The 18,823-nt window shown below is 42.8% G+C and overlaps 1 pseudogene; it reads right to left on the bottom strand.

The window, feature by feature from the left end:
* Positions 1-13,714: 13,714 nt before the first annotated feature.
* LOC126427484 (5S ribosomal RNA) lies at positions 13,715-13,832 on the bottom strand (annotated as a pseudogene).
* Between the last annotated feature and the right edge of the window lie 4,991 nt (positions 13,833-18,823).

Here is an 18,823-nt window from a genome sequence, read left to right as displayed (position 1 = left end):
TCGGCAGTGCTTGATGTCACAGACAATTTCCATCAAGGAGGACTTTTAATATGCTGAAATGACATGTGTCTTGCCGTACTACATCTCATAACAATTTCTGTAGTACATTCCTTATAATGTTTGAATGTTGTACATTTGACCATCAGTGGAACAGTTCTTTGTTTATTCCCTCTAGTTGTCGGAAATGTTGGAACACGTGAGGCAATACTGACCCTACGACTTATCTTAGAAAATAGATTAAGGAAAGGCTTAGAGAAAGACTTAGAGAAAGCTTTTGACAATGTTGACTGGAACACTCTCTTTGAAATTCTGATGGTGGCAGGGGTCAAATACAAGGAGCGAAAGGCTATTTACAATTTGTGCAGAAACCAGATGGCAGTTATAAGAGTCGAGGGGCATGAAAGGGAAGCAGTGGTTGGGAAGGGAGTGAGACAGGGTTGTAGCCTATCCCCGATGTTATTCAATTTGTATATTGAGCAAGCAGTAAAGGAAACAAAAGAAAAATTTGGTGTAAGAATTAAAATGTAATCGAATTAAATCGGGCGATGCTGCGGGAATCAGTTTCGGAAGTGAGACGCTGAAAGTAGTAAATGAGTTTTGCTATTTGAGGGGCAAAATAACAGATGATGGTCGAAGTAGAAAGGATATAAAATAAATGTAGGCTGTCAATGGCAAGGAAATCGTTTCTGAAGAAGAGAAATTTGTTAACATCGAGTATAGATTTAAGTGTCAGGAAGTCGTTTCTGAAAGTATTTGTATGGAGTGTAGCCATGTATGGATGTGAAACATGGACGATAACTAGTTTGGACAAGAAGAGAATAGAAGCTTTCGAAATGTGGTGCTACAGAAGAATGCTGAAGATTACATGGGTAGATCACATAACTAATGAGGAGGTATTGAATAGAATTGGAGAGAAGAGAAATTTGTGGCACAACTTGACTAGAAGTAGGGATCGGTTGGTAGGGCATATTCTGAGGCATCGAGGGATCATCAATTTAGTATTGGAGGGCGGTGTGGAGGGTAAATATCGTAGAGGGAGACCAAGAGATGAATACACTAAGCAGATTCAGAAGAATGTAGGTTGCAGTAAGTACTGGGAGATGAAGTACTGGGAGGATAGAGTTGCATGGAGAACTGCATCAAACCAGTCTCTGGACTGAAGACCACATCAACAACAACAGTGGCAAAAGAGTAATAGCGTCCACAAAAATGACAGTTTGAAAGAAAAAGTTCGGAATATAAAACTGTTCTTATTTTTCGGAAATGAAGTGGTAGTGCGACCTGCAGGCAAGGAAACGGAGATGCCAGCTGGTACCGTGTAAAGACAAGCGCCGGCACACCAATCTGGAACGATAGAGAAGAGATGGCTGTGAGAAGCAGTCAGCCAATCGCACGCTGACCGGATGTCCCCTCCGGGACGACAATGCGGCGGCAGCGGCCTCTGCGTGAAGAGGACATGAGCGCCGCGACCGAATGGTGACCCCCAGTTCAATAGCAGCTTCAAGATTACCAGCCTCAACTTTCGTCATTTCGCTTGCACTCTCTTAAGTATCACAGACTAGGAATTGTCGGTACTGAAGAAGACTGCTCATTTCGTATGTCGCCTTTGCTTGCGACCCATCTGTATAATTGCAAAAGTTACGTATTGTAATTTTCTTTTTGTAATAAAACTCATGAATACTATTTGTGTGTTGTTTGTCTAGCGAACCAATTATGCAGATATCCTAGACACCATGAAAGGTGGCTACACTGAGCCACAGCGCCAGAGATCGCGCTAGAGAGTATTGTTCCGCCGCCTCCACTGGCAGTGATTATTGAGATGTCGTAGTGGGCAGTGTTTGTCGAGGACTCGTAGTAGTCGGTTCGTGTTGAGATGTGCTAGTGGGCAAGGTTTGTCGAGATGTTGTAGTAAGGAGTGCCTGTTCCATGTTTTATGCAGTTGTTTGATGGGATAGACAGCAGATGGTTCGAATGGAAATACTGTAATGATCAGAGTGCTTTTCGTCAATATATATGAAGGTAAAATATTATGTGTTTTTTTTCATTATTTCAGTGTCTTAAATAATGCGTCATTACAGGTTCAGTCAACAAAGCATCTGGCTTGTGTTCTTGGATTAGAGTGCAATTCTGGTTTTCTTGAGTAATTATGGTATTTCTATTTCCTTTAATTAATTCAGTATAAATGATATTTAAAATTTCTTGTGTTGTTGAAGAAGAACCGTGCCAGATGCGTACGTTGAGTCATACTTCCACACACAGAACAGTTACACTTGTGCTTTGGTTTCGTAGGTTTTATAGTTGCTGGGGACTTAATTAATTAATTGTGTTAATGAAAATTTCCATTTCATTCTTTGTTGTTGTTCTATGCAGTCAGATAGCGTAATAACAATAGTCAGGGCCAACCGTTTACGAGACTTCGTAATCGGACAGACAGCTACCAAAAATATAAAAATTATTTTCATTGCATTTAATTAAGCATCATTACAGTATTTCCATTCGAACCATCTGCTGTCTATCCCATCAAACAACTGCATAAAACATGGAACAGGCACTCCTTACTACAACATCTCGACAAGCCTTGCCCACTAGCACATCTCAACACGAACCGACTACTACGAGTCCTCGACAAGCACTGCCCACTACGACATCTCAATAATCACTGCCAGTGGAGGCGGCGGAACAATACTCTCTAGCGCGATCTCTGGCGCTGTGGCTCAGTGTAGCCACCTTTCAACCACACCAACAAACTATCCCACTGTGGATGCCTTAGTGTAAAAAAAAGGTGAACCGCGTCTGGGAGAAATAAATTATAGTTGCAGCAAGAAAAGGCGGTTTTATTTACAAAACAAATGTGTATGTGTTTGCTGCGGAGGATGGCCACGCAAAGATGGCTTCTGTTGACTTCTCGCTAAACTTTTCATGACCCACTCTTCACTTCCAGACCTGGCTACACTACATATATTATTTTTGATAAAGTTTTCCTAACTGCTACGTCTATATTCGATGTTAACAAATTTCTCTTCTTCAGAAACGCTTATGTTGCCATTGCTGGTCCACATTTTGTATCCTCTCTATTTCAGTTGTAAACTGTTACTTTGCTGCCCAAATACGAAAATTGTTCTACTAGTTTAAAGTGTATCATTTCCAACTTTAATCCATGCACAATGGCCTGAGTTCAACTCGCTTGTAATTTGTGACGCCACTTTCCTTACCCCACCACCGAATAGCGTCATTCAACTGCCACCGTTTGACTGAATTTCGAAGTACCACCGCTGTATTTTGGTTCTCGTGTTTGTAATCTTGTTGTGTGTGTGTGCTTTTTGCGATGCTAGAAACTGTATAAATAGTGGTCGTTAACAACAACTGTACATTTTCATGAAATGTACGAGAAGCAACCTTGTTTGTGGAAAGACAGAAACGAGTGCTATAAATATAGAGATCAAATATCTCAAAGACTTCATGACATTTTGGATAGTCAATGGCAAAACGTCTCCAGTTGTCAATTTCCTACTGGAAAAGCTATTACAAATGGGTCGTGTGTATAAAAAAGAGAACATTCTCTGGAGAAGATTGTCACAGCGAAAGAACATTCTCTGAGAAAGTTCTCTATTTCGCATGAATAAAAAAATTCGAAGCATATTCTCTGACGAGGGAATGCCTTCTCTCTGCCTCCCCACCTTCTTGACGATGTCCTCGGTGTGTCAGCTCCGCCGTGTCCGGCACACAGCGCACGCGCAGTGTTTCATTTCATTTCAGTCAACTCGCTCAAACAGGCAAACTATTCAGTGTACAAATATGGAACTGGCATCAGTGTGTTCTGGAAGAGTTACACTACATTTACGTTTTACTTTTATGTGTGTTACTATTAAGACCATTACGGACAGTTCACGAAAATGTATTTATTTTCTTGAGATGTAACCGAATTTTCGACAAGCGGGAAACATTCTTGTACTTAAGTTAGGTGCCGGCCGCAGTGCCCGAGCGGTTCTAGGCGCTTCAGTGCGGAACCGCGTGACTGTTACGGTCGCAGGTTCGAATCCTGCCTCGGGCATGGATGTGTGTGATGTCTTTAGGTTACTTAGGTTTAAGTAGTTCTAAGTTATAGGGGACTGATGACCTCACATGTTAAGTCCCATAGTGCTCAGAGCCATTTTGAACTTAAGTTAGGTGAACACGTTGTGCGAATGAAGTTTTAAGATTACATGACATTTTCATTTATTCCAGACAGGAAATCTGCCAGAGTTTTCTAACTCGAAGATAATTTCGGTTAAATACGACGCAGAATGGTCTGCTCGCGTGTCAAGGACGTAAGCCGTCGCCCGTGTGGTTCGTTACGAGAAACAGATCGCTAGGTTTGAAATAAACCGACTGTTAATTTTTCTGATCCGCCTACTTATTTCCAACGCAGCAAAATATAACATTTATGCTGTGAGAAGACATGAGGACGAACATCTGCAAACGTCAGTGACACAGTTGCCTGCTGTATACCTACGGTTTCTCGTACAACAGTCTGAAAACTTGGGTCTGCAAAACAGCAACAGAAGCGTTTTATTTTCACCTCGTTTGAAAGGTCGCCCCCTCTTCTTTCCAGATTTCGCCAAGCAAATAATGTTTTTATTGTTAAACCCGTATAAATTTCTACATTTTCTCTCTTCGACATTTCTTTGGGCTACATATACCTTTTTTGCCTTCGAAGCAACACAAATTCTGCCATTACTACCAAGAAGTCGGTAAAACTTATAGCGTCCCCAGTGCCATATTACGAAAAGACTTAAAAACAATATTTATAAAGAAGACATTCATAAGTTGTAAGAGATTTTTTTTCATGTAGCCGTAAAATAATAATTTCTCTGTCCAAGTTTCAAATGCAAAGAAATAATTTATGACAAAGTGATCTAAAGAGGTGACAAGATACACTCTTTTGTTAATTTTTTAGTCGTCTTCATTACTTCTTCTCTTGTCTTTATTGTGTATCGACGGACATCTTTCGAGTTCATGTCCGCCTTCCTTGAATTAACCTGCATTCAAGTAATTTACAGCTCAACAATCGCAGCGGCCGATGCAGCCAACGACGCCATTACGTGGCGATATTAACTTATGAAAAATTAGCGGAAGCTGAAAACTCGCCCGCTATTAGCATAATATTAATTTTTCTCCACAGCCGCCCGACGTTGCAGAAAATACTTAGCTTTAAGATTCTTATTTTCAGTACCATAGCCGAGAGCCAGAGCCAGGACTCCGACTGCAATGCAGTGGTTAACGGAGGTAAGAAAAATACTCTCGCGCGTGTGTGGGCCGCAATTTTAATTAATAACTAAAGATTTCTTGCTTTAAATTGAACTGACTAGCCGAGGAAATTAATATGAAAAGTTTATTACATTGTTCAACTTAAATATCATTTTTATTAAGGCCCACCACGTAAGTCGGCAACAATCAAAAAATAATAGTAACAATAATAATATATATATTAAATTACGACGGCCGACGGACATGTCTTCTTTATAAATATTGTTTTTAAGTCTTTTCGTAATATGGCACTGGGGACGCTATAAACTCCTCAACAGAATTTACTCAACTCTAAGTGTGCTGCAGAGCTCACTTCAAAAAACGAAGAATGTTCTCTGCTTGTGAGAGGTTCCTCAGTTTTATGCATACGAAATCGGAGAATGAGTTGAACTGAGTGACAAAAATTACATAGCTTGAGTGAAAATTTGGCGTTTACACGTGCAACTGCGGTTCCAGTACAGGATGCCACTGTCCGTAGCGTCACTTCAGTTGCATGAGTGAATTCAGCTTACATCACAAACGCCGATTTACTATGAAATATGTTATGCACTACATTCATAGGTTCCGAAAATTATCAGAAATGTACGTTTATTGAAGTAGTAGTATGGTATTCTGCCTTACGGCAGGTCTTGTAGTGGGTTAGTTAGGCCTCTTCCACTTTTGTCTGTCCATAGCCAGTATTTTCATTTTTGAATATTTTTCTCCTTTGATACTGCCCAGCATTTGATATCTTATTTTTCATTTTCCCCTTTTTCCCTCCACCATTTCTTCTATTCATTCCTTCAATAAACAGTCCCTCTTCAAACAATGTCCAATCCAGTTCCGTTATCTTTATATGGTGACTTTTGGCATGTTTCTTTCTTCTCCAACTCTTCTTAATACTTATTATTTATCACCAACACTGTTCAATATCTATCTGGAGCAAATTATTAATGAACGTTTTGATAGAAGGAGAGGAGTTTGTATAGGTTGTCGGAGGATGGAGTGTATAAGGGTTGCAGACGACATGGTTGTGATGGCAGAGAGAGCAAGAGAGATGGAACAAATGTTAGATTATCTAAACACAACATTAGAAGAATGTGGAATGAAGAATAACAAGAAGAAAACAAAAAGCGTGGTAATTGGAGGAAAGGGGAGATAATGTCACATGAAAATAGGGAGAGAGGAAATAGAGCAAGTGAATAACTTCAATTACTTACGAAGTGTCATAATGGATGATATGTATTGCTCAACAGAAATTAGGAAAATAATTGCAATGGCAAAAGAAGGATTCAAGAGGAAACAGAACTTACTTTGCGGACCACTAAACAAAGATCTGAGGAAAAGACTTGCCAAATGTTACATTTGGATCGTTGCACTGTATGGTGCGGAGACTGGGAGATTGATGAAGGAAGATGGAAGAAGCTTGGAGGCACCAGCGATGTGGATGTGGAGAAGAATGGAAAAAGTTAAATGGGAAGACGTTTATTGAAGGTATATTGAAATTCGAAGTGAACGATTATGTGAACGAGAATACCATTGACAAAATTGTGTAAATTATTGCTTTACTTGAATTATTTTGCCAACTCGGATAAATAGCTGTTAAGTAACCGCAGACGAGTGCCACAGTTTGCTTGTAGAGAAAGTTGGGTCACTTTTAGTTACCATGAAGGACAACAGCGGAAGTGCTAGGAATCTTTCAACAATTATTTCCAAGGCAGTAAAGCTGAAAGCGTTCATTCATCGAAGCAGAAGTGCAGTTTGCTGAAGAAGGAAACACCTACATAACCAGAACAAAAAGTCTCGTTCCTTCACCTGTCTTATCTATCTATCCACCCCAAGATCTGAATAGCGAAAAATTAATAATGTAAGTGTAGACCAGATGTGGCTTAAATTTAAAGAAATAGTATCTGCAGCTATTGAGAGATTTATATCAAATAAATTAACAAACGACGGAGCTGATCCTCCTCGGTACACAAAACGGGTTAGAACACTGTTGCAGAAACAACGAAACAAACATCCCAAATTTAAACAGACGCAAAATCCCCAAGATTGGCGATCTTTTACGGAAGCACGAAATTTAACGCGGACGTGAATGCGAGATGCCTATAACAGTTCCACAATAAAACTTTGTCTCGAAACTTGGCAGAAAATCCAAAGAGATTCTGATCGTACGTGAAGTATGTTGGCGGTAAGAAACAATCAATGCCTTCTCTGCGCGATAAAAATGGAGATACTATCGAAGACAGTGCTGCCAAAGCAGAGTTACTAAACACAGCCTTCCGAAATGCCTTCACAAAAGAAGATGAAATAAATATTCCAGAATTCGAATCGAGAACAGCTGCCAACATGAGTAACGTAGAAGTAAATATCCTCGGAGTAGTGAAGCAACTTAAATCAGTTAATAAAAGGAAGTCTTCTGGTCCAGACTGTATACCAATTAGATTCCTTTCGGAGTATGCTGACCCATTAGCTCCATACTTAACAATCATACACAACCGTTCGCTCGACGAAAGATCCGTACCCAAAGACTGGAAAGTTGCACAGGTCACACCAATATTCAAGTAAGGTAGTAGGAGTAATACACTAAATTACAGGCCCATATCGTTAACGCCGATATGCAGTAGGATTACATATATTGTGCTCGAACATTATGAATTACGTCGAAGAAAACGGTCTATTGACACACAGTCAGCATAGGTTTAAAAAACATCGTTCCTGTGAAATACAACTACCTCTTTATTCACATGAAGTGTTGAGTGCTATTGACAAGGGATTTCAGATCGATTCCGCATTTGTGGATTTCCGGAAGGCTTTTGACACTGTACCACACAAGCGGCTTGTAGTGAAATTGTGTGCTTATGGAATATCGTCTCAGTTATGCGACTAGATTTGCAATTTCATGTCTGAGAGGTCACAGTTCATAGTAATTGACGGAAAGTCATCGAGTAAAACAGAAGTCATTTCAGGCGTTCCCCGAGGTACTGTTATAGGCCCTTTGCTGCTCCTTATCTATATAAACGATTTGGGAGACAATCTGAGCAGCCGTCTTCGGTTGTTTGCAGATGACGCTAGATTAGATAAGATTAGATTAGCTGTCGTTTATTGACTAATAAATTCAGAAGATCAAAACAAACTGCAAAAAGGTTTAGAAAAAAACATCTAAATGGTGCGAAGAGTGGCAGTTGACCCTAAATAACGAAAAGTGTGAGGTCATCCACATGAGTGCTAAGAGGAACTCGTTAAACTTCGGCTACACGATAAATCAGTCTAATCTAAAAGCCGTGAATTCAACTAAATACCTAGGCATTACAATTACGAACAAATTGGAAGGAACACACGGAAAATGTTGTGGGAAGGCTAACCAAAGACTGCGTTTTATTGGCAGGACACTTAGAAAATGTAACAGACCTACTAAGGAGACTGCATACAGTACGCTTGTCCGTCCTCTTTTAGAATACTGCTACGCGGTGTGGGATCCTTACCAGATAGGACTGACGGAGTACATCGCAAAAGTTCCAAGAAAGGCAGCACGTTTTGTATTATCGCGAAATATGGGAGAGAGTGTCACAGAAATGGTACAGGATTTGGGCTGGAAATCGTTAAAAGAAAGGCGTTTTTTGTTGCGACGGAATCTGCTCACGAAATTCCAATCACCAACTTTCTCCTCCGAATGCGAAAATACTTTGTTGACAACGACCTACTTAGGGAGGAACGATCACCAAGATAAAATAAGGGAAACAGAGCTCGTACGGAAAGATATAGGTGTTCATTCTTTCTACGCGCTATACGAGATTGGAATAATAGAGAATTGTGAAGGTGGTTCGATGAACCCTCTGCCAGGCACTAAATGTGATTTGCAGAGTATCCATGCAGATGTAGATGATGTAGAATGCACCAGCACAGGGAGAAAAATACGCAGGAAGAAGTCCAATAAAGCCCTGTGCACGTCAGGATGGTAGCAGGTGCGCATCTGGGGTGTTTTTCCTGCACGTAACATGATAAATGCCAGGTTTCGTCGAAAAGATTGCTTTTATTCCCAAAAACTACCGCTAAAGGATACAATGCTCATGAAAACAAGTGAACCGCACATGGCACGGAAAGAGCATTTCGCCCTCATTAGGAAGGATTAGCAGACACGTGGAGAGGGTTAGGAAGCTGGCAGGCGAGAGACAAACCTGCTGTTGCGGCCGCTACCTCGCCGAGCCCCTAGCACGCCCCACCAGACGGGTTTGTAGCACAAAGTTGGCGTCTCTCACTCAGCAGTAATGTGATGACGTCCCTAGCTCAGCGTACTAGCGTGGGAGCCAGCCGCAAGTACTGAGGAGTACTTTACGTAACAGCCCACGCCACCGCCTGAGGCTAACAAGGGGACCTTCCATACTTTAAATCACGAATTTTGATGCGCTTCAAATACGTTGTAGGGGCACTAACCCTGACTACCTGGCTAACCGGTTTTTTAGCGACGGGCCTTGGTTTTTGAAAATATCGATTTTGAAGTTCATTGCGCACTTTCCATACCTGTAACATTACATATACTTCGAACAAGTCAGCGTAGCGCAGCGGTAAAGGTTCATGGCTAAAGCGGTGTAGGCACCGTGTTCGAATCCTGCTCGTGAAGTAGATTTTTGGCGTATTTAATGGCATTTTGTGATTTCGCCTTTTGATTCTTCGTTCAGCTCCTCTACTTATGAATCTTCTTCTGGCTGCACTACTGTATGGCTCAAATGGCTCTGAGCACTATGGGACTTAACATCCATGGTCATCAGTCCCCTAGAACTTAGAGCTAGTTAAACCTAACTAACCTAAGGACAGCACACAACACCCAGCCATCACGAAGCAGAGAAAATCCCTGACCCCGCCGGGAATCGAACCCGGGCGTGGGAAGCGAGAACGCTACCGCACGACCACGAGAAGCGGGCTGCACTACTGTAGAAACACTTAATTCTTCCATTTCACAGAATTTTTCCAACACACAGCACTAGAGACGCTTTGCGAGCAACTGACGCCGTAGTTAGATGCGTATCCTAATTGGCCGCAACTAGCATCTGGGGTTCCCGTTCAGTGTTCGATTTGTGCTTTTACCAGTGGGGGGGGGGGGGGATGTCTTAGGGGGTAGTATAATTATACATGTTATTAGCTTGGACCGTGGCGTTATCCATGGTTAAACAGTTATTTATAAATAGATGTTAATGCCGAAACTCACTATTCACGCGTAAGCACCATCAGAAAAGCCATCCCTTGTTATATCTTTAAAAGTACTTTATAGGTAAAGCTTATTTACAAAATCATCTACATACAGGTATACGAGGGTAATTCAAAAAGTAAAGGCACATTTGTGAAAAGCTGTACTTATTCTGATGATAGAAAACTGAAACATGCGTTATTTTTCTACGTAATCTCCCTGGACTGCAATGCAGTTTTCTCGACGTTTTACGAGTTTTTTTATTTCATCAGAAAATACGTTTATCGGTTGCACCGCACCGCACCGCAGCAATAACGTCTTCATCACTTCATCACTTTCAAATCTTCTTCCCTGTAGTGCTTCCGTTAAGGGTCCAAACATGTGAAAATCGCTTGGAGCCAGGTCTTTACTGTAGGGTGGATGTTCCAGCACCTCGAATCTCAACTCCTTTATTGCGTCGGCTGTCCGTTTGGCAGAATGTGGGCGAGCGTTATCTTGCTGCAGGATGACACCTCTTCACAGCTTTCCACGACCTTTGGATCTGATTGCAGGTTTTAGTTTCGTACGCAACACATCACATCCACCATACAATACAGACCTGGCTCTGAAGCCTCGTTTACGCCGGGGCGACGTCTTGTCGTTTTGTTCTAAATGTTTTGAAATGCTTACCTACTACATAACACTTTTTCAAAATTAATAAGCAAACATATTAATACTATTAACAGTAAGCCTGTATTACAAACTTTCAATGTTCGGCTCCACAAATTTAAATTATATGTAAAGTTTTACTCCAGTGCCCGGAAATAAACATGCCAGGTTGGGATGCATAAACTAAAACCAGAGGAGGGGATGGTCTGATGCAGATGGGGGAGGGGGGGGGGAATCCCCCCATCCCCCCCTGCAAATCGCACACTGTTCCCGTTACGGCTAACGGTATTCACGGGAGAGGGGACGATAATGGGCGGAGATCGATTTCAGGTAATACAAGAAGCGACCGTTGGACGAACATTTGGAACTTCATCTGCGAACCAAAACCGGAATGAATGTTTGAAAAAATTAATAACTGAATATATCTTTATAATTTCGCAAACCTTACACTGTTTTTTGTTATTCTTTGAAACAAAATTGAAAGATCTAGTCGATTTTGAAAGAAAAAAAATGTACCCGAGCAGGATTCGAACACAGGACCTCCACCGCTGCACTACGCTTATCTGCTCTGGATGTATGGAATGTTACGGCTATAGAAAGTACACAATGAATTTCAAAATCGATTCTCTAAAAAACCAAGGCCCGTCGCTAAAAAAACAGCCAGGAAGTCACGGTAAGTGCCTCTACAACGTATTTGAAGCGTATCAAAATTCGCGATTTACAGTGTGGAGGGTCCCCTTGTAAGCTAAAGAGAAGGAAGTAGCATACAATAATTTTTTTTACCATTTTTAGACGTTACAGGGAGAGAAAGGCTCTCTACAATCTGTACAGAAACCAGATGGAAATTATAAGAGTCGAGGGGCATGAAAGGGAAGCAGTGGTTGAGAAGGGAGTGAGACAGGACTATAGCCTATCCCCGATGTTATTCAATCTATACACAGGGAGTTTCAAAAAGAGTATACGTATTACAAAGTATTATTTTGTCCAGACTATCGATCGCTGCGCCTCGGCTCGGCTATTGGAGAAACGAATACATAGTCTAGTTTATATTAATGGCCGCTAGATGTCAGTTGTCTTCTGTTTTGCTTGGTAACCGTCATTTGTTTAAAATGGCTACTCCGCAGCAGAAATTATTTTGCATTCTCGAGTTTGCGAAGTGCAATTTCGTGATTACAGTGCAAAGACGTTTCAGGTTGAGGTACCAAATTAATCCTCCGAATGGGTGGAACATTCGCAGATGATACAGGATGTGTATGTGAAGGAAAGAGTCCTGGCCGCCCTCGTGTTCCTGAAGAAAATGTTTCACGAATTGAAACTGCTTTCCAGCGTAGTTCTTCAAAATCAACTCGTCACGCCATTCGGGAGTTACAACTGTCTACAACAACAACAATTGTTTTGAGATGTCGGTTTGTTATGAAGCCGTACAAGTTATAGCTGTTACAAGGTCTGCGTCCTGATGACAAACGAAAACGTGTAGCATTTTGTAACGAGATTCTTGATGCTATTTACAATGATAACACTTTCACACAATGCATCATATTCAGTGATGAAGCAAGTTTCCATGTCAGTGGTCAGGTAAACAAACACAATGGTCGAATTTGGGGCCTACAGAAGCCACATGCAGCCTTTGAACATGTACGATATTCGCCCGAAGTCAATGTGTTTTGTGTGATATCCAAATCATCTGTTTACGACCCATTCTCCTTTGACAAAAATGGTTCAAATGGCTCTGAGCACTATGGGACTTAACATCTGTGGTCATCAGTCCCCTAGAACTTAGAACTACTTAAACCTAACGAACCTAAGGACATCACACACATCCATGCCCTAGGCAGGAGTCGAACCTGCGACCGTAGCAGTCGCGCGGTTCCTGACTGAGCGCCTAGAACCGCTAGACCACCGCGGCCGGCTCTTCTTTGACAGAAACAGTATCTCGCTATGTTACAAAACTGGTTGTTTCTGAGGCTCCACGAAGGTGACTTCGTTTTTCAACAAGACGGGGTATCTGCTCACTGGAGTCGATAAGTGCGTGAATATCTGAATGAAACTCTACCGAACTGTTGATCTGGTCGTCAAGGAGCTCCACAGTCACCGGATTTGACACCTGACTTCTTCCTATGGGGTTTCGTTACAGACAACATTTATGTACCATCACTCCCACAGAACCTGGAAGAGTTGAAGAACCGGATGTGTACTGCGATAACATCAGTGACGAAGGACGTGCTTGCCCGAGATGGGAAGAATTTGAGTATCGATGTGATATTGTTCGTGTCGCTTATGGAGGACGTAGTGAACATCTGTAGTCAGAACTTGAGAGGTTTGTAAATATGTATGTTAAGTTCCATATTCGTATGCATTTGAAATACGTATATTCTTTATGAAACACCCTGTATTTAGCAATCAGTAAGCACTGAAGAGCACTCCGTCTTCAGGCCACGAGTGGCCTACCGGGACCATCCGACCGCCGTGTCATCCTCAGTAGAGGATGCGGATAGGAGGGGCGTGGGGTGAGCACCGCTCTCCCGATCGTTATGATGGTATTCTTGACCGAAGTCGCTACTATTCAGTCGAGTAGCTCCTCAATTGGCATCACGAGGCTGAGTGCACCCCCAAAAATGGCAACAGCGCATGGCGTCCTGGACGGTCACCCATCCAAGTGCCGACCACGCCCGACAGCGCTTAACATCGGTGATCTCACGGGAACCGGTGTATCCACTGCGGCAAGGCCGTTGTCTAGCAATCAGTAAAGGAAACGAAAAAACTGGAGTAGGAATTAAAATCCATGGAGAAGAAATAAAAACGTGGAGGTTTGCCGATAACATTGTAATTCTGTCAGAGACAGCAAAGGACCTGAAAGAGCAGCTGTACGGAATGCACACTGTCTCGAAAGGAGGATATATGATGAACATCAAAAAAGTAAAACGAGGGTAATGAAATTTAGTCGTATTAAATCAGGTGATGCTGAGGGAATTAGATTAGGAAATGAGACACTTGAAGCAGTAAATGAGTTTTGCTATTTGGGGAGCAAAATAAATGATGATAAGCGAAGTAGGGAGAATATAAAATGTAGACTGGCTATGGAAAGGAAAGAGCTTCTGAAGAAGAGAAATTTGTTGGCATCGAGTATAGATTTAAGTTCAAAATGGTTCAAATGGCTCTAAGCACTATGGGACTTAACATCTGAGGTCATCAGTCTCCTAGACTTAGAACTACTTAAACCTAACTAACCTAAGGACATCACACACATCCTGGCCAGAGGCCGGTTTCTAACCTGCGACCGTAGCAGCAGTGCGGTTCCAGGCTGAAGCGCCTAGAACCGCTCGGCCGCAACGGGCGGCTAGATTTAAGTGTCAGGAAGTCTATTCTCAAAGTATTTGTACGGAGTGCAGCCGTGTATGGAAGTGAAACATGGATGATAAACAGTTTGGACAAGAAGAGAATAGAAGGTTTCGAAATGTGGTGCTACAGAAGAATGCTGAATATTTGATGGGTAGATCACATAACTAATGAGGAGGTATTGAATAGCATTGGGGAGAAGAGAAATTTGTGGCACAACTTGACGAGAAGAAGGGACCGGTTGGTAGGACATGTTCTGAGACATCAAGGGATCACCAATTTAGTATTGGAGGGCAGTGTGGAGGGTAAAAATCGTAGAGGGAGACCGAGAGATGAATACACTAAGCAGATTCAGAAGTATGTAGGCTGCAGTAGGTACTGGGAGATGAAGAAGCTTGCACAGGATAGAGTAGCATGGAGAGCTGCATCAAACCTGTCTGAGAACTGAAGACGACAGCAACAACCCGTTACTATGTACAATTCGTTCCCCCTTCCATGAGGGCCGGTTAGGGGTCTGTGGCTGTTACAGTGATTGACATTAATCACTCTTAACGACCAATTTAAAACACATAAAGTTTTTCTTTTGACGTACATGGAAAACGACCGTCATTTAGGGTTTTTTTTGTTGAAATATGGGTCTTAAAACTAATTGAGGGTTGAATACTCATTTTAAAAATTTGATCATAAAATATGCAGTAAGAGTAGGGGGTACAAAGTTTGTGTTTTTACTTTACAATAGCGTTATCCTTTGGTGTCACTCGAGTCGTTAATAATTGAAAGTCTCTGTTAGTATGTTTTTTTCTCTACACAGTTTCCAGAGCCCTGGGAGTTGGTGCAGCAGCCGGTAGTCGAACGTGTACGTGGAGCCAAACATGAACAAATATTCGTCGAATTTCAGAATGAGCTTTTCACTCTGCAGCGGAGTGAGCGCTGATATGAAACTTCCTGGCAGATTAATACTGTGTGCCGGACCGAGACTCGAACTCAGGACCTTTGCCTTCCGCGGGCAAGTGCTCTACCAACTGAGCTACCCGACCTCGCAGCTTTACTTCTGCCAGTATCTCGTCTCCTACCTTCCAAACTTTACAGAAGCACTCCTGCAGGTTCGCAGGCCATCAATGTAAGCAGGAGATCCCATGTTCGAGTCCCTGTCGGGCATACATTTTCAGCAGTCCCCATCAAGATATGTCAACAACACCTGTCGGCAGCTGAGGGTTTCATTTAATTAACACTATATTTCCAAGATGGTGGACGACAACTTGTTATTACGCTCTGCAATCGCTAGTAGCACAATTGCATCGTGTGTGTGTATTTGGAAGAAAAGCGGCTGAGAAAAAGGAAACATACTTGGATGAAGCCCTAGGTATTACGTCGAGATAAAATCATTCATCAAAATATGCTTGGATGAAGCCCTAGGTATCACGTGGAGATGATAAAATCATTCAGCAAAATTTGTTACGAGAGCTGCTTTTCGAGGAAGTCAAGTCTTGCAAACTAATTGACGGAGTTGTCTCATTTTTGGTGAAAGTGTAGCTTAAAGTCCATCTTAAAGATATCACTGTAGGTGTTCGAAATGGCCACCATTAACATCCACACGCAAATGGTGCCGCCGAACTGCAGCACGAACTACTGACTGCAACGTGTTCAGTTGGATATTTGCACATGAATGTCCGATGGATTCTCGAAGTTCATCCAATGTGCGTGGCTTTTGTCGATAAACGACGTCCTTCAGTGTTCGCCACAGGTAAAAGTCCAGAGGAGTTAGGTCTGGGGAACGTGGTGGATACTCCACAGCACCTCTACGGCCTATCCACCTTCCTGGTAGATTTTCGTCGAGATACGCCCCAACATGATTTTGGTAGTGGGCTGGGGCACCATCTTGTTGAAAGTAAACTCTTCCGTCTCCATACGTCTCGGATGGCAGGTAAAATGGATGTCTGAAGCTTCTGAACGTACACCTCACCGGTAACTGTGCCGTCAAAGAAGAATGGCCCAATCAAGCTCCAGTAAGACAACCCACACCACACATTTACTCCTGGCAAATTCACGGCTATGTGTGCATGGACGGTCGGATTTTCGGCGGCCAAGTAGATGCACTTGCAGCGATTTACTGTACCACTGAGTTTGAACTGTGCCTCATCAGACCACACAAACATCTCTGCAAACTCTTCATCGTTGCGCACCATGTTAGTAAAGCACTCGCAATACTCCATTCTACGATCTGGGCCGTCATCGTTCATTGCGTGTAGCAGCCGTGGGATGTTGCACTTCCACTTTACTGTCCTCAAAATTCGCCGAACACTTGAGCGACTCACTCCAGTTTCACGGGCATACTGTCTCTCAGACCCCTGTGGTGAGCGAGTGAATTGTTGTAACACAGGACGGGAGTTAGCTAGACTTGTTACTGTCACAGGTCGTCCAGATCGTTGTTTGTGTACATCTGTAACACAGCCTTCGTGTTCAAATTTGTCTCTAATGCGACGAATGGTTAAACTTGTCGGTGGCTCTGTTTGATACTCATTTCGCCACTGCCGTTGAACCTCATTAATGTTTTCGTACTTAATATACCACTTCAAAACTGACTTCCTTTCATCGAATGTAAGCCTTGCGCCAGCCGTGTTTACTCCAGTAACTAGGTGCAACTAAGAACAAAACACTGACTATCTGGTGACTGTCATCTGACAAACGCAATACTACGCTTGTGTGGCGGTTGCCTGAACTACAAACTATTACACTACCAAATATGAGACAACTCCGTCAATTAGTTTGTCAGTTATGTACTTTTTTTAACAGTGGATACATTTTTTTGGACCGCTCTGTATATACACTACTGGCCATTAAAATTGCTGCATCACGGAGATGATGTGCTACAGACGCGAAATTTAACCAACAGGAAGAAGATGCTGTGATATGCAAATTATTAGCTTTTCAGATCGTTCACACAAGGTTGGCGCCGGTGGCGACACCTACAATGTGCTGACATGAGGAACGTTTCCAACCGATTTCTCATGCACAAACAGCAGTTGACCGGCGTTACCTGGTGAAACGTTGTTGTGATGCCTCGTGTAAGGAGGAGAAATGCGTACCATCACGTTTCCGACTTTGATAAAGGTCGGATTGTACCCTATCGTGATTGCGGTTTATCGTATCGCGACATTGCTGCTCGCGTCGGTCGAGATCCAATGACTGTTAGCAGAATATGGAATCGGTGGCTTCAGGAGGGTAATACGGAACGCCGTGCTGGTCCCAACGGCCTCGTATCACTAGCAGTCGAGATGACGGGCATATTATCCACATGGCTGTAACGGATCGTGCAGCCACGTATAGATCCCTGAGTCAACAAATGGGGACGTTTGAAGGACAACAACCATCTGCACGAACAGTTCGACGACATTTGCAACAGTACGGACTATCAGCTCGGAGACCATGGCTGCGGTTACCCTTGAAGCTACATGAGAGACTGGAGCGCCTGCGATGGTGTACTCAACGACGAACCTGGGAGCACGAATGGTAAAACGTCATTTTTTCGGATGGATCCAGGTTGTGTTTACCGCATCATGATGGTCGCATCCGTGTTTGGCGACATCGCGGTGAACGCACATTGGAAGCGTGTATTCGTCTTCGCCATACTGGCGTATCACCCGGCGTGATGGTATGGGGTGCCATTGGTTACACGTCTCGGTCACCTCTTGTTCGTATTGACGGCACTTTGAACAGTGGACGTTACATTTCAGATGTGTTACGACCCGTGGCTCTACCCTTCATTCGATCCATGCGAAACCCTACATTTCAGCAGGATAATGCACGACCGCATGTTGCAGGTCCTGTACGGGCCTTTCTGGATACAGAAAATATTCGACTGCTGCCCTGGCCAGCACATTCTCCAGATCTCTCACCAATTGGAAACGTCAGGTCAATGGTGGCCGAGCAACTGGCTCGTCACAATACGCCAGTCACTACTCTCGATGAACTGTGGTATCGTGTTGAAGCTGCACGGGCAGCTGTACCTGTACACGCCATCCAAGCTCTGTTTGACTCAATGCCCAGGCGTATCGAGGCCGTTATTACGGCCAGAGGTGGTTGTTCTGCGTACTGACTTCTCAGGATCTATGCACCCAAATTGCGTGAAAATGTAATCACATGTGAGTTCTAGTATAATAAATTTGTCCAATGAATACCCGTTTATCATCTGCATTTCTTCTTGGTGTAGGCAATTTTAATGGCCAGTAGTGTAATACTTACGTACAGATGAAAGCGTATGTCAGTATTTGGTCAGTAAAGTGGCTTCTCATTTTAAAAATCAGGATACTCTCTTGAGAAATGCTATACATGCAGAAGATAGGCAAACTGTGACACTGCGCTATCTTGATACAGGAGGGAGCTACTCCT

Source organism: Schistocerca serialis, chromosome 11, assembly GCF_023864345.2.
Source record: "Schistocerca serialis cubense isolate TAMUIC-IGC-003099 chromosome 11, iqSchSeri2.2, whole genome shotgun sequence".
NCBI classification, from domain to species: Eukaryota; Metazoa; Arthropoda; class Insecta; order Orthoptera; family Acrididae; genus Schistocerca; species Schistocerca serialis.
Note: the sequence above shows the minus strand (reverse complement) of the source record. Positions and strands in the feature narration are given on the sequence as shown.